Source organism: Nomascus leucogenys, chromosome 17 (assembly GCF_006542625.1).
Source record: "Nomascus leucogenys isolate Asia chromosome 17, Asia_NLE_v1, whole genome shotgun sequence".
NCBI lineage: Eukaryota > Metazoa > Chordata > Mammalia > Primates > Hylobatidae > Nomascus > Nomascus leucogenys.
This window is the reverse complement of record NC_044397.1, coordinates 45721098-45737086: the sequence shown is the minus strand read 5'-3', so window position 1 is coordinate 45737086 and position 15989 is coordinate 45721098. Positions and strand designations below refer to the sequence as shown.

Below are 15989 nucleotides of genomic sequence, written 5' to 3'. Positions count from 1 at the left end.
CCTCCCTCCCTCCCTCCATCCCTCCCTCCCTCCCTCCCTTCCTTCTCCCCCTTCCTCCCTCCCTTCCTTCTTTCTTTCTTTTCTTTTTTCTTTATTTCTTTCTCCCTCTCTTTTTTTTTTGAGACAAGGTCTTGCTCTGTCACCCAGGCTGGAGTTTGGTGGCATGATCACAGCTCACTGCAGCCTCTACCTCCTGGGCTCAAGCCATCCTCCATCCTCAGCCTCCCGAGTGGCTGAGATTACAGGTGTGAGCCACTGTGCCTGGCCAGATGCAAGTATTTTCCAGAGAGACTGGATTATCATCTTTGAACATGCCCAGGTGGTGTGGGGCATCAGATGCCAGGCCCTTTTCTTAGAGCAGGTGTGTTACATGTAGCAAGGTAATTATTAGTGCAGTGTCCCAGGGCTGGTATCTCTGGGTCTCCTGGGGGTGAGGTCATCTGGAAAGCCAGCCTTGGATGGTCTGGAGGTCTGTTTGGAGGAGAAACATCTTTAAGGACATCTGTGAAGGAGGAAAACCTCCTGCCCTGCCCCTCTGCTTGTCCCTGCCCTGGTGCTAGGCTTTCTGTGCTACTCAGAAAAGCAAGATAAACAAGGAAAGAGGAAAGAAGGGAATTAAGAGAAGCGCATTTGTCCAGTGATACAGGACTTGTATAAAGTAGGAAAATTAAAACTTGAAATTGAAGGAAAAATCAGAAGGAATAAAGACAAAAGAAAAATACAATAGTACAAGTTCTGAATAATTCCATCCACTAAAAATTAAGATTAGGTGAAACTGATAAGATAAAATGAAATATTTTCTTTTTCTTTTTTTTTCTTTTTTTTTGAGATGGAGTCTCATTCTGTTGCCCAGGCTAGAGTGTGGCATGATCTCGGCTCACTGCAACCTCCATCTCCTGGGTTCAAACGATTCTCGTGTCTTAGCTCCTGAGTAGCTGGGACCACGCCTGGCTAATTTTTGTATTTTTATTAGAGATGAGGTTTCGCCATGTTGGCCAGGCTGGTATCAAACTGCTGACCTCAAGTGATCTGCCTGCCTCGGCCTCCCAAAGTGCTGGGATTACAGGCATGAGCCGATGCGCCCAGCCAAAATGAAATCTTTTAATCTGAAATAAGATGAATCTGATAAGATAAAGACAAACTGACACCATGAGAGTTCATGTAAGAGACAAAGCCAAGAAGATAAGATGTTAAAACAGAAAGGTTGACGAAGAGAGAGAAACAATTAGGAAAAGGTGAGGATTTACATGAAGGATGAAGAATAAGAATGAAACAGGTAAATGATAATTTATATAAATGGAATCTCACTGGGAGGGAATATTTTAAGAAGTCAGCTGGAAGCACTTGCGGAGGACGAGGGAAGTGGCTTTGTAACTGGTTCTTAGAGTATCCTAAACTAAGCCTCCCCTCTGCAGAGGATGGTGTCACTCAGCAAGAAGAATTAAAGGATGCTGGGGACCCTGCAACTTTATCAGCCGCTGCTGCTACCTTGAAAAGATTTCATCAAAATAAACAGCCGGGGGGCTTGTGGTTACTCAAGAATCTCAACATCACTAATTATCGGGGAAATGCAAATCAAAACCACAATGTGATAACACCTTACTCCTGCAAGAATGGTCATAATTAAAAAGTCAAAAAACAATAGACGTTGGCGTTGATGTGGTGAAAAGGAAACACTTCTACACTGCTAGTGGGAATGTAAACTAGTACAGCCACTATGGAAAACAGTATGGAGATTCCTTAAAGAACTAAAAGTAGAACTACCATTCAATCCAGCAATCCCACTACTGGGTATTTACCCAAAAGAAAAGAAGTCATTATATGAAAAAGACACTTGCAGATGTATGTTTATAGCAGCACAATTCACAATTGCAAGATGTGGAACCAGCCTAAGTACCGGTCGATCCACAAGTGGGTAAAGAAAATGTGGTATATATATATATACACCATGGAATACTACTCAGCCATGAAAAGGAATGAAATAATGTCTTTTGCAGCAAGTTGGTTGGAACTGGAGGCCATTATCCTAAGTGAAGTCACTCAGGAATGGAAAACCAAATGCCATATATTCTCATTAATAAATGGGATATTGGGAGACCAAGGCTGGCAGATCATGAGGTCAGGAGATCGAGACCAGCCTGGCCAACATGGTGAAACCCTGTCTCTACTAAAAATTACAAAAAAATTAGCTGGGTGTGGTGGCATGTGCCTGCAGTCCCAGTTACTTGGGAGGCTGAGGCGGGAGAATCGCTTGAACCCGTGAGGCGGAGGTTGCAGTGAGCTGAGATTGTGCCACTGCACACCAGCCTGGGTGACAGAGCAAGACTTCGTCTCAAAAAAAAAAAAAGTGGGATAAAATGAAATATTATAATCTGAAATATGATGAATGTTATAAGATAAAATAAAGACAAAATGACACCATGAGAGTTCATGTAAAAGATAAAGCCAAGAAGATAAGATGTTAAAAGCAGAAAGGTTGATGAAGAGAGAGAAAAACAATTCGGAAAAGGTGAGGATTTACGTTAAGGTGAAGAATAAGAGTTATTCTTTTGGTTTTCCATTCCTGAGTTATTTCACTCATAGCTAAGCTACGAGGATAGAAAAACATACAGAGTGATCTAATGGACTGTGGGGACTCAGGGTGGGGAGAGGTTGGGAGTGGAGTGACGGATAAAAGACATCTTGGGTACAGTGTGTGACGGGTGCACTAAATCTCAAAAATCACCACTAAAGAACTCATCCATATAACCAAAAACCACCTGTACCCTAAAAACTATTGAAATACATTACCATTTTTTTAAAAAAAGGAATCCGATCTTAGGAAAGTTCCCAGACAATGCTCACTCTGAGCGCAAAGGAAAGTGCAGTAAGAACCTGCCCGGGTTTCTATACCCAGAACTCCCTGGAAATTGGGAAATTTGGGTATTTACCCAAAAGGAAAAAAGTTATTATATGAATAAGACCCTTGCAGATGCATGTTTAAGATGCATCCAGGCCAGGAGTGGTGGCTCATGCCTGTAATCCCAGCACTTCGGGAGGCTGAGGCAGGTAGATCACGAGGTCAGGAGATTGAGACCATCCTGGCTAACACAGTGAAACCCTGTCTCCACTAAAAACACAAAAAATTAGCTGGGCATAGTGGTGGGCACCTGTAGTCCCAGCTACTCGGGAGGTTGAGGGAGGAGAATGGCGTGAACCCGGGAGGCGGAGCTTGCAGTGAGCTGAGATCTCACCACTGCATTCCAGCCTGGGCGACAGAGCAAGGCTCCGTCTCAAAAAAAAAAAAAAAAAAAAAAAAAAAGATGCATCCAGATCAGCCTGGAGCAGGCCTGGTAAACCTGTCTTCTGCAGAGGCACTGTTGCCTTTGGGGGAATTTTTTAAAAAGGTGATTTCTCATGACCTGAACCAGGTGCCCAGGTGAATGCCAGCTCCTCTCCCTCTCTGTGTAGCCCTGCTTCCCTCCTTAAGGGGAGCCCTGGATTCAGATTTCACTCTGAAGTGAGTGAAACCTCCCAGCCAGCATCTACTCAGCAAAATCTGCACCTGTTTGGGGTTGTAAGAGGAAGCGTTGCCTGTGGGGTTTAAAGCCAGGTCATGTAGTTATTTCATGCTGGGCACCAGCCAAGGCAGGATGGACCACTTTAGATAGTGCCTCAATCTTATGAGTCTGGCTACCTCTGTCCTTCTTTTTCCAAGTTTCTTTCTAGTCATGTCTTCATACAACCCAAGGTTGAGTGTTAGGGTGGGAGTTAGGGTTAGGGTTAAATTGAGCATCTAACTTGCCCCTTCGTGGGAAGGAACTGAAGTGGCTCATTTCACTCAGCCTGCAGATTGTGGATTGCTAAGTGTTAACGGCTCCATGAAGGGTCAGGGTGACAGTCTTCTGCACCTGTCCTTTTTGACACCCGAGTTCTTGTTCAGTGTCCAGGAAGAATCAGGTCACATGAACTGTGTGAAAGGCGATGAATGCAGAAGACTTTATTGAACAGCGGAAGTGGCTCTTGGTGGAGAGGGAGCTGGAAAGGGGATGGTGTGGGGAGAAGGTGATCTTTTCCCTGAAGCTCAGCCATGTCTGGCTGGGCTCCCCTCCAAAACCACACGTCTGAATTTAGCTGCATGTACCTGTAGTCTCCAATGCTCAGTTGTTGCTTCTCTTCTGCTCACCGCTCAGCCACTTGCATCCTTGCCAGTCAGCCACTTGTGTTGCTCTTTTCTCTTTATGAGCACAGGATAGGGGTGTGGCAGGCCAATAATGCAATCATTTGGGCAGAAAAATTGGGCCAGCTGTTTCCACTTAGGGCCGAGGCTCCAGGCTTGAGGGTGGGGTTTAGCCAGGAGCCCAGCCATTCTATATCAGGATGACTCTAAGGCCAACTGGGAGAAGTGGGGTTTCTGGGACACCCGTATTCATGCAGTCAAAGCCAAGAAGGGCAAATCAGTGCCTGCCAAACCCAGCCTTAGGGGATTACCTCAGCCAATCCAAACATGAATCCTAAGGAAAATATGGCAGCCAAATGCCCCGCCCCAAGATTCCATGGGTTATCAAAGAAGGAAGACCTGAGGAATCTTCCTTCCCAAAGAAGGATTAGGGAGTGACTCTGCCAGTGGATATGAGGTTCCTTTTGGGAATGATGAAAATGGTCTAAAATGGATTGTGGTGATCACAATCCATTTTAGACCATTTGCACAATTATCATGTGCAACACAGAATTTTGGAGCAGTAGGGTGAGAACTGTGATGCTTTGAGCAGTGGCAGGGTGTTGTCAGCATGGCATTCATGTGTTGTCCAGCTCAACTTTGCACCCACTGGGATGGGCATCCATCTTCTTGGCTGCTTGGTGTTTCTGGGAATCTACTTCTAGGCTTTTCAATGGGTAGAGGTCCGCCAAACCAAAAAACGAAGTGATTACTTGGAGTCTTGCTTTGTCACCCAGGCTGGAGTGCAGTGGCATGATCGTAGTTCACTGCAGCCTCAACCTCCTGGGCTCAAGCAATCCTCCCGCCGCAGTGCCCCAAGTAGCTGGGATAACAGGCATGCACCACCATGCCTGGCTAATTTTTAAAAAGATTTTTTGGTAGAGACAGGGTCTCACCATGTTGCTCAGGCTGGCCTCAAACTCCTGGCCTCAAGCAATCCTCCCACCTTGCCCTCTCAAGGGCTGGGGTTATAGGTGTACGCCACATCACCCAGTGACATAAGAGCTTGAACTACAGGGAGACCCATCCAGATGGGGCCGAGCAAAAGACTAAGAATCTCTGTGGAAAGCTCTGGTAAACTCCAGGAGCCCTATGTGAGCCGGAGGGGAAGCTACAGAGGACGACTGTCCAGAAGTGGCGAATATATGGCTGAGGTACTGGGGATACTGTGGTAAATCTGGGGACTACTGTCTTCCAGAGCCCTGGAGGGTGCAGTGCGACAGTTACCCTGGGCAGAGCCCCTTCCCAAACCCAAAGGAAAATAATTTGTTCTACCAAAAAGACACCTGCACTTGTATGTTCATTGCAGCATTATTCACAAGAGCAAAGACATGGAATCAACGTAGGTGCCCATCAGTGGTGGATTGGATAAAGAAAATGTGGTCCATATACAGCATGGAATACTACACAGTCATGAAAAAGAATGAGATCATGTCCTTTGCAACAACACAGATGCAGCTGGAGGCCATTATCCTAAGCAGATTAATGCAGGAACAGAAAACCAAATACTGCATGTTCTCACTTATAAGTGGGAGAGAAACATTGGGTACATGTGGACATCAAGATGGGAAGAGCAGACACTGGGGGCTACTAGAGAGGGAAGAGAGAGAGGGGGGTAAAGGTTGAAACACTACCTATTGGGTACTATGCTTGCTACCTGGGTGATGGGAATGTTTTTACCCCAAACCTCAGCATCACACAATATATCCATTTAACCAACCGGCACATGTACCTTCTGAATCTAAATTAAAGTTGGACATTTTAAAACCCTTAAAACAAACAAACAAAAAGAGGAATAGGAAAAAACAGCTCAGCAGAGGGAGGAGCTCCAGATGAAACTTAGAGACCCAGTGATTCCCTGCGTGGGGCTCAAAACACAAGGTCCCTGTGATCATGTTTAAGGCCAGGGTGTCCCAGGGTAGCACTGCAGGGATTACCTCGAACCCACCGATGAGGCTCCCACAACCATGACTAATGAACATGAAGAGCTAATGGACTCCTCTTCTTTCTCAAAGCCTCTGCCAACTCTGCCGCCAAGAATTATAAGCATTTAGAAAATAATTTTACATCTGGACAAATCAGTTTCAGTCTATTGGATTGAACATAATCATATTAAAATATAATGAATACATTCAAACACACAATGCATGATTAAACAGTCACTTAGGAACCAGTGCTGGTAAAGCATGCTGGCTGGTAACCAAGAACCATGTGGCAAGAGCCCACGGTAGCGGGGACAGAAGTAGAAAGCCACCCCAGGCTTGCAACTGATTTCTTTGTCTCCTTTGGTTTAGGTTCTAATTTACTTCCTCCCACCCTGGCTCAGGCAAATCCACACAAACTGGTTGTGGTTCCTGCAACCTGATTTTGTTGGCTGGTGCTTAATCTTTTTGTCATTTGGGATGGAAAGGCGGAGTGGGGGAGGCAGGATGTTTTTGGCAGGCTGATGGCCAGAGATCGCAACCTTCTGAGCAGTCAGGGGTCTGCCCAAGGTCTCTGCCAATCCCATTGCACGGGGCATCTCACTCATGTCCTCCCTCAGGAGGCGAGGGCACCAAACAGCAGTGGTGCTTCTCAAACCCTTGTTGTCTTATTATCCTTGGCCTCCAGATCATGGCTGGGACTGCCCTCCGACTGTACTCATTGAGCATATCTCCAGGTTTCTGGGCCTGGATGAAGACTCAGGCTCTGTGGGAATCCCAGGGAAGCTGAGCCTCCATCTGGCAGCTGACCTGGAGACCTGAAGCGTGCCTTGGCGAAGCACGCCTTTCCCCACTGACTTGCCCTGGACCAAAGACTTGGTCTCAGCTCTCTGTGGCCTCTTTGTGCCCTGCACTTCTCTGCCTCCTGGCCTAGCCCAGCCCAGCCCAGTGCAGCTCGACCCTCAGCTGACAGATGCTGACATTGATGCAGGGGAGGTGGGTCCCCAAATTGGGATGAAGCCTGGGAAGATTCTTTTTGTTATTTGTTTTTTTTTTTTTTTTTGAGACGGAGTCTCACTTGGCCACCCAGGCTGGAGTGCAGTGACGTGATCTCGGCTCACTGCAACCTCTGCCTCCCGGGTTCAAGTGATTCTCTTGCCTCAGTCTCTTGAGTAGCTGGGACTACAGGCACACACCACCATGCTCAGCTAAGTTTTGCATTTTTAGTAGAGACAGGGTTTCACCATGTTGGCCAGGCTGGTCTCGAACTCCTGACCTTAGGTGATCCACCTGCCTCAGCCTCGCAAAGTGCTGGGATTACAGGCATGAGACACCGTGCCCAGCCGGGTTCCCGGCTTCACTCAGGAAACAATTTAAGGCTGAGCCAGTGGCAGAAGAAAACAGCTTTATTGAGGTAGCAGCATTACAGCTCCGTGACTACTCCTGCAGAGCAGGGCTACCCCATAGGCAGTGTGTGGAGAGCAGCAGCTCAGGCGCAGTGCTGCAGTCATATTTACACCCACTTCTAATTATATGCAAATTAAGGGGCAGGCTATTCAGAAATTTTTAGAAGAGGGGTGGTAACTTCTGGGTGTTGCCATGGCAATGGTAAACTGTCATGGCACTGGTGGGCGTGTCTCACGGAGAGGTGCTTCCAGGGCCTCTTCCCTATTTTAGCCAGTCTTCAGTCTGGTCTGGAGTCAAGTCCTGCCTCCTACCTCAACATCACAGGTGGAGATTGGTAAATGTCAAGGGTAGGGCGAAGGGAACGGTACAAGCATTGGTGGTCAGCTGCAGAAGCAGACCCACAACCTCAAAAGAAATGGAGCCCAGGGCTGGGGCTGTTGTTTTTGTGCTGCCTCTAGATGTGAGATCCTGGTCCCTGGGAACAGATCAGACTCAGGCACCTGGGTGGGCACTGGCCAAAGGAAGCCCTAGGTGAAGGAGCCTGGTGGCACCTGCAGGCGGAGTCACCGTCCAGTAGCGCAGTTCTATGCCCTCCGCACCCCCTGTACCCTCACAGGCCTCTGCCCACTGCCTGGGACCCTGCTGTCTTAGTCACCGCTCAGGCTTCCAGCATTTTCCCAGGAGGATCAACTAAACTGAGATTGTGAGTTGGTGGCTCACAGGCCCGGTTCAGCCCACAAACAGGTTTGTTGTTGTTTCTTCTTGTTTACTTGTGTCTTTGTTATGGTTTTCTCCCAAAGTGTTTTGAAACTTAGAAGTCGTTGCCAGTATTTAAAAAATCAGCTGATTTATTAACAATCGGGATTTCCAGCTCCTCTTTAAATCATGACATCTGGCAATGCCGGGCCATACTCACTCATAGCAACAATGGATGGGTGATGAGTCGTGGCTACCGCTTTGCGCAAAGGGAGCCACTTCCTCGTGGTCTTTGCCTCTTGGCATGACTGCCGGTCCCTGTAGGCATTGGAGCTGGCATGCCCCGTTTTACAAGAAGGAGAAAACACAGGTGCATCTGGAGTGGATGACACAATAGTATGAATTAGACCCTGGTGCTCCCACAGGGAGAAAGATCTAGGTACCTTGTAGTAGTCTGCTCAGGCTGCCATAGCAAAATACCATAGACTGGCGAGTGGGGAGCTTAAACTACAGCTTAACAGCTGTTATTTTCTCACAGCTCTGGAGGCTGGAAGTCCAAGATCAAAGTGCCAGCATGGTCAGGTTCTAGGGAATACTCCTTTCCTGGCTTGCAGACAGCTGCCTTCTTGCTGTGTCCTCACATGGCAGAGATAGAGATCCCTCTCTTCCTCTTCTTATAAAGCCACAGTCCAATTGGATTAGGGTCTCACCCTTAAAACCTCATTTAAAATGACTTCCCCAAACCCCTGTCTTCAGATATAGTCACATTGGGGTTGAGGGCTTCAATGTAAGGATTTGGAGGAGGGACACAATTCACTCCATAGCATATCTGGAATTCAGGACGTATATTTGGGTGCTGGGAAGGGAAATTAAATAACCAGTGGAGTCTCGGGCCATCCAAGCATGTCACAAAAATGAAAAGAAACCATTTCCATGAAATGGATGAACTTGGCAACAGAGAGGGGTACAGAGCTCATGTTCCCACTTCTACAGATACTGCTTCTCAGTCGTCCTAGGAGAAATATAGCTTATGGCAAATTCAGGACATCCTTCCTTCAAACATTTGCTTGAATTATCCAGATTGGGGGCCAACACTGGACTTCCAGTCTTTGCTGTTCTGTAACGTCTCTGGGAAGTTCTGTGCTGCCATGCTAGTTAGGGTGGAGTGGGGAGTGAGTTCAGGGAGGCTGGTGTGAGGGTCTTGCCACCACCCAACCCAGGACCCCTGGTCTGGCATCGAGAAGGCCTCTGGCCTGCAAGAGAAGCTGTGTGACCATGGGAAGCCACTCAGCCTATCTGTCTCACTCTACCCAATTGTGAACCAGGGGTTGATTAGGTCAGTTTCTTTTGTAGGTCACTCTTCATGTTAGTAGACAATTTTAAGCCCTGGTTAAGGACACTGCTCTGTAGTGGGTGCACAGAATGAAGGATTCGGCCCTAGGACTCAAGGAGGCCCATGGGCCTCTGGCTCCCCCATGGGTCTCTTGAGCTTCCCGCCAAACTCCAGGATCCTGGATCTTCCCACAGTCTGCCACCAATGAGTGAATCCGCCTCATACCTCACTGCTCCTGCTTGGCGAGGGTGATGGGAAGATACGGTGTTAGTGGGTAATTAAGTTATTAGCTGCCAAAGCTTAATTGCTCTCAGGAGTATTTTAATTGTAGCAGTGGACTCAAAAACGGAAAGCCTTGGAGACAGCAGACATCATGGAAACAGAAGGAAGGGGGAGTATATGTGAGGGTGCGTGTGTGAGAGTGCGGTGTGCGTGTGTATGTATGTAAGAGAGTGTGTGTGCATGTATGTGTGTATACATGAGTGTGTGTGATGTGTGTGCATGTTTGTGTGTGTATGTGCCATGCATGTGAATGCATAAGTGGGAATGTTTGCGAGGGGTGTGTGTGTATGTGTAGTGTGTTTGTTATGTGTATGTGTGTGCATATGTGCTGTGCATGAATGTGCATAAGTGTAGTGTATATGTGTATGTGTAGTGTGAGTGTGAATGTATATGTGTGAGTGTGTGTGCATGTTTATGCACTGTGTGTGCATAACTGAGTCTATATGCATGTGTAGTGTGAGTGTATATGTGTATGAGTGTGTGCATGTGTTAGTGTGTATATGTATGAGTGTGAGTGTGTGGTATGCATATGAGTGCATGCATGTATGAGCTTGTGAGTGTGCGTGTGTTTATGAGTGTATCTGCGAGTGTGTATGTGTGAGTTTGTGTCCTTATGTGAGCACGTGTGGTGTGAGTATGCACGTGTGTCCATGTGTGGTATGTGAGTCTATGTGAGTGTACGTGTGTGTAAGAATGTGCATGTGTGGTGTGCATGTATGAGTGTGTATATTCGTGGGTGTGTGTGGATGTGTGTGGATGAGTGTATGTAAATGTATGTGTGGATGTGAGTGTATGATAGTATGTGTATGAATATGTGTGTGTGTACATGTGGTGTGTGTGTGCATGAGTGTGTGTGTGGTGTGTGTGAATGTATATGTGTGTATGTGTGCTGTGTGTGAGTGTATATGTGTGTATGAGTGTGTGACTGGGTGGGCACAAGTGTCAGTGTGTATATGAGTGTATGTGTAAGTGTGTAAGTGAGCATACATGTAAGAGTGTATGTGTGTGCATGTGTCTAACAGAACCTGCCTCTGTGATCTCTGCCAGGGGGCCCATCAGTGCAAACCCCCGGGGTGAGCCCAGGTCTGAAGGTGGCCACCAGCCACTGGCCTACTCCAGGTAGGCTTAGCGTGAGCCAGCACAGCCATCAGGGAACCTTCTCGGAGCTAGACCAGCTGCCCCAGGAGTAAGAGGGTGACCCTAAATATTATCCTACCATGAAAGCCAGGCCTGGGGCTGTGGCCTCCATGGTCTGGGTGCTTCCTTGTGGAGGTGGGAGATGGATTCTCCAGGGAGAGCTGGGCCACCAGATATTTCTCTGTCCTGTGGCTTGACTGCTTCTAGAAACTTCCTGGGCTGAAGGCAAGGGACTTTGACAAGGGCTTGATTTGGAATGTGGGGCATTTTTATTGTTCCAGTTTGTTTTTCCCAAAGCAGGTTCCATGGGGGCAGGATGAGGGGACAAGGGCTGGGGCTGCTCCTCCAGCAGCTGCCCCTGGGTGTGACAGGTGAAGCCAGCTGGGCTTCTGGGTCAATGGGGACTTGGAGAACTTTTCTGTCAAACTGGAGGATTGTAAATGCACCAATTGGTGCTCTGTGTCTAGCTAGAGGATTGTAAATGCACCAGTCAGCATTCTGTAAAAATGGACCAATCAGCACTCTGTAAAATGGAGCAATCAGCACTCCGTAAAATGGACCAATCAGCACTCTGTAAAATGGACCAATCAGCACTCTGTAAAATGGACCAGTCAGCACTCTGTAAAATGGACCAATCAGCAGGACACGGGCAGGGCCATATAAGGGAATAGAAGCTGGCCACCCGCGCCAGCAGGGGAGCTCAGCTGGGGTCCCGTTCTGCCGTGTGGGCGTTGTGTTCTTTTGCGATTCATAATCTTTCGCTGCTCACTCTTTCGGTCCGCGCAACCTTTAACACTCACCGCGAAGGTCTGCAGCTTCATTCTTGAAGTCAGCAAGACCACAAACCCACCGGGAGGAACAAACAATTCTGGACGCGCCACCTTTAAGAGCTGTAACACTCACCGCGAGGTCTACGGCTTTATACTTAAAAGTCAGCGAGACCAAGAACCCAGCAGAAGGAATAAATTGCGCACACAGGTGGGCACAGAAGCTAATGGGCGTGGTGGGCTCAGCTGCGTACAGGTGACGGCTGGGTCCTGGCTGGGCTAGGTTGGGAGCCATCTGGGTACTTTCATAGTCTGGAGACAAGCTCCAGATTATGGTGGTGTTTTAATCTGATTTTTTTCTTTATCGGTTTATGATTCCTCTGTAAAAGAGAGTTGCTTCATCAACTATTTGGTTATCTTGTAATATAATCTGTATAGAAAAGGCAGGACAATTCTTTAGTTCTTTTCTTATTTATTACTTTAAAAGAGTAATTACTTTATGCCTTAGCAATTACATTCATGTGAATTTTCAGGATAATGAGTTGTACCATATTTGGTGATTGACTGTGTCTTCCAGTTGGTTTCTCTGTCATTTGGCATCATTGAGAGCTTATCCCCTTTTAGGCCTGACAAGACTTCGTATTTCCTGTCAGGGAACTGATTACTTAGCCGGAAATGGTATTTCGAGACTACAATTTGAGTGCTCATTGCCTGAGTTTTATTACCTTGACGTCTTTTCAGTGACGCAACTGATAAGTCCACATTTTTTTAAAGACAAAAATAAATTATGAGTTCACAGTGATATTTTTATTCAAACTAGATTTCAGAGTTTTTACTTAACCTTAAAATTGTTATATTTACAGCTCTTTAACATAGAAAATCTTGATTCCTAATGATGTTACATGAATCTCTTAGGTATGATTTCTTTGTGGTTCTTTTTGTCCTGAGACTAGTCTCACTTGGAAAAAGCTCAGTCAAAATATTATATTCTAAAGTAACTTGAAAAGAACGATTTTCTCTGTAGTTAAGCCATTAACTTGAAATACAGTTGTGTTTGCATGTTTCAGTTCATTTTCTATTTTAAGGAATTGCTTTGCTTTTTCCTTTTGACAGTTTTTTTTCAAATCTGTAAGACTTTTGTTTGCTCTTATAAATAAGCTCTGCCCATACATTATCTTCTGTTTCTACACATCTGTTAAGTTCTGTATGTTGGTCTTATTCTAATGCTTTACTAAATTCACCTATTATTTGTAATAGTTTTTTTCATGAATTCTTTGGGATTTTCTAGACATATAATCATATCACTTTCAAATAACTTTATTTTATTTCTTTTCCCATCTTACGCCTCTAATTGTTTGTCTAATTATGTTGGTTAATGCCTACAATACAGTGTTAATAGTAGCAGAGATAGTGAACATCCTTGTATTTTTTCTGATTTTAGCAATAAAGTTTCTAGTGCTTCCTGGAAAGTAAGAAGTAGGGTGCTGGCTTGTGAGCTGATATGGAGGTGTGTGTATTTATGTTCAGGAAATATATATAGTTCCCTATTTTACTCTGATTTTCAATGTTAATTTGATCGTTGTGAGCCTTTCATAGGGTCTTGGTTTTCATTTTGAAGAACCAGGGTTTAGGATGTTTTGCTTATGCGAATCTAAGCCAGGACATGAAGGGACATTAGGGCTCCTGAGAAGTCTCACTTGCAGAAAAATTGTATGGAGGTGATTTGAAAAGCTAATTTCAGTTTTCAGATGTGGACTTAGAATTTTGGCTTTGCCTGTGTATATATTTTATTTCCATGATGATACCTAATTGGTTTTGTGCAGAGATAGGAAGAAAACAAGTTTGATTTTACATCACATAGAAGGATTTCGCTTTTGCATCTTTCAAGGAATTCCATGGACATTTTCTACGTCCTAGATCAGCAGTTTTAGATTTCTTTTTTGTGCCTTTGAATACATCTTAGTAGTAAGATATTAAAAATGATGGCCAACAATCACCTTTACAGAGTCAGTAGACACAAGTGCAATGATGAGACTTCATTGCTCATAAGCAGCTGAGTTGATCTGACAACCTGTTTCGTATTTAAGAGCTCCAGGCTCCCATGTTCCAGCAAATGCAGGGCTTAGTTTTGGGGCAGGCTGGAGCTCACACTCGGCCCCGTCCTCTTTTTTGTCAGCAACTCATACCCCATTACACACCATATGGCATGACACGCACTATGCAACATTTTATCCAAAAGATATCTTCAAAAAAGAATCAGTTATAACAAAAATAAATTCTTGTTGTGGGTTAAATATCGTGCATCTTTGCAGGGTTTTAGAGGAAAGGACCACGGGCAAAACTATTATCGAGCATTAGAGGGAAAAAATTATGATTATAATGTGGCTCTCAAGAATTGTAAAATCTAGCAGAGACCACAAGATGCAAAAGACTAACTTGATGCCCAACGTGGTTAAAAGGGAGGGAGCGTTCCTTGGTGATTCTTTGAACTGGGTCTTCGAGTAACAGCCTGGGAACCACTGTTCCATGGGGCTCCCAGAGGCTAAATAAAATCATTTAACCCATGCTTATGAATTATTTATTCCCATAAACAATGCAGGCTCATCCCCCTCCATTCACAAACATTAGATTTTCAGCTCAATCTTGCTCCCAGTGATTGGAATTTTAGACACTTCAAAAGGGATCAAATCCATGAAAGACTTTGGTGTGCTGAGTCTGCTTGTAACCCATGTACCAGATTGGTTGCTCAAGGCCACAGACACTGAAATAATGAGGTTGGCCAGTCCACTCAGGCTGTATCCATATGCTTCCTTCTTCAGAGGCTGGCACAGAGATGGATTTAAGAGTATACTCTGTGCCAGCCTCAGAGGAAGGGAGGTATATGGATACAGTCTGAGAGGACTGGCCAACCTCATCATTTCAGCCTCTGTGACCTTCAGCAACCAATCTGGTGCCTGGGTTCCAAGCACAGAGGTCCATTTAAGAGTACACTGGGCCGGGTGTAGTGGCTTCTGCCTGTAATCCCAGCACTTTGGGAGGCCGAGGCGGGCAGATTATGAGGTCAGGAGTTCGAGACCAGCCTGGCCAAGATGATGAAACGCTGTCTCTACTAAAAATGCAAAAATTAGCCAGGAGCGGTGGCGGGTGCCTGTAATCCCAGTTAGGAGGCTGAGTCAGGAGAATCGCTTGAACCTGGGAGGCAGAAGTTGCAGTAAGCTGAGATCATGCCACTGCACTCTAGTTTGGGCCACAGAGCAAGACTCCGTTCCACCGCCACGCCCCCCGCCCCAAAAAAGTATACTTGGGGCCAGGTGTGCTGGCTCACACCTGCAATCCCAGCACTCTGGGAGGCTGAGGTGGGTAGATTACTTGAGCCCAGGAGTTTGAGACCAACCTGGGCAACATGGTGAAACTGCATCTCTACAAAAAATACAAAAATTAGCCAGGAGTGATGGTGCCCGCCTGTAGTTCCAGCTACTGAGGGGGCTGGAGGTGGGAGGATCACTTGAGCCTGGGAGGTCGAGGCTGCAGGGAGCTATGATTGCACCACTGCACTCCAACCTGGGTGACAGAATGCAACCCTGTCTCAAAAAAAAAAAAAAAGGAAAAGATCATAATTAGTGGTCATGATGACCACTATGCATTCCTTGCATGTAACAAAATTGCGCTTGTGTCCCATAAATTTATACAAAAAATTATCCATGATGACCAGGGCCTTGTTGGTTTTGTCACCAACATATTCCAGTTACACTCTCTGAGCTTCACATCTCTAGAGAGTCTTTGTCTTTATTATCTCTGTGTGTGTGTGCTTGTGTGTGTTTAATTTTTTTCTGAGACCGAGTCTGTTGCCCAGGCTGGAGTGCAGTGGCGTGATCTCAGCTCACTGCAACCTCCACCTCCCGGGTTCAAGTGATTCTCTCTCGTGCCTCACCCTCCTGAGTAGCTGGGACTACAAGCGTGAGCCACCACGCACTGCTAATTTTTGTTTTTTTAAATAGAGATGGGGTTTCACCACGTTGGCCAGGCTGGGCTCAAACTCCTGACCTTGGGTGATCCACCCGCCCTTGGCCTCCCAAAGTGCTGGGATTACAGATGTGAGCTGCCATGCCAGGCCTACCGGTTTGTTTTTAACGTCAGTATGGAACCAAAGGGAACTAACATTGATTAAATGTGTGTTCAGTACATGTTTATTGAACACCAATTATTTCAAGGTTGCTCCTGCCTGGTCCTAAATGCCACACACTCCA

At 46.0% G+C, this 15989-nt stretch overlaps 1 protein-coding gene across 3 annotated transcripts in view; it reads left to right on the top strand.

Annotated features, from left to right (window-relative positions):
- The window catches only part of CALN1 (calneuron 1), a 670983-nt gene that overhangs the window by 24486 nt on the left and 630508 nt on the right, over positions 1-15989 (top strand). The window contains exons 1-2 of one of the 3 annotated variants that reach the window (XM_030796753.1): positions 13654-13666; positions 14616-14619. The exons of the other annotated variants lie outside the window; for them this stretch is intronic. The gene's annotated coding sequence lies outside the window, so the exon portion shown is untranslated. Of the gene's footprint in view, positions 1-13653; positions 13667-14615; positions 14620-15989 lie in introns of those variants that run through there. 3 annotated transcript variants of the gene reach the window in all.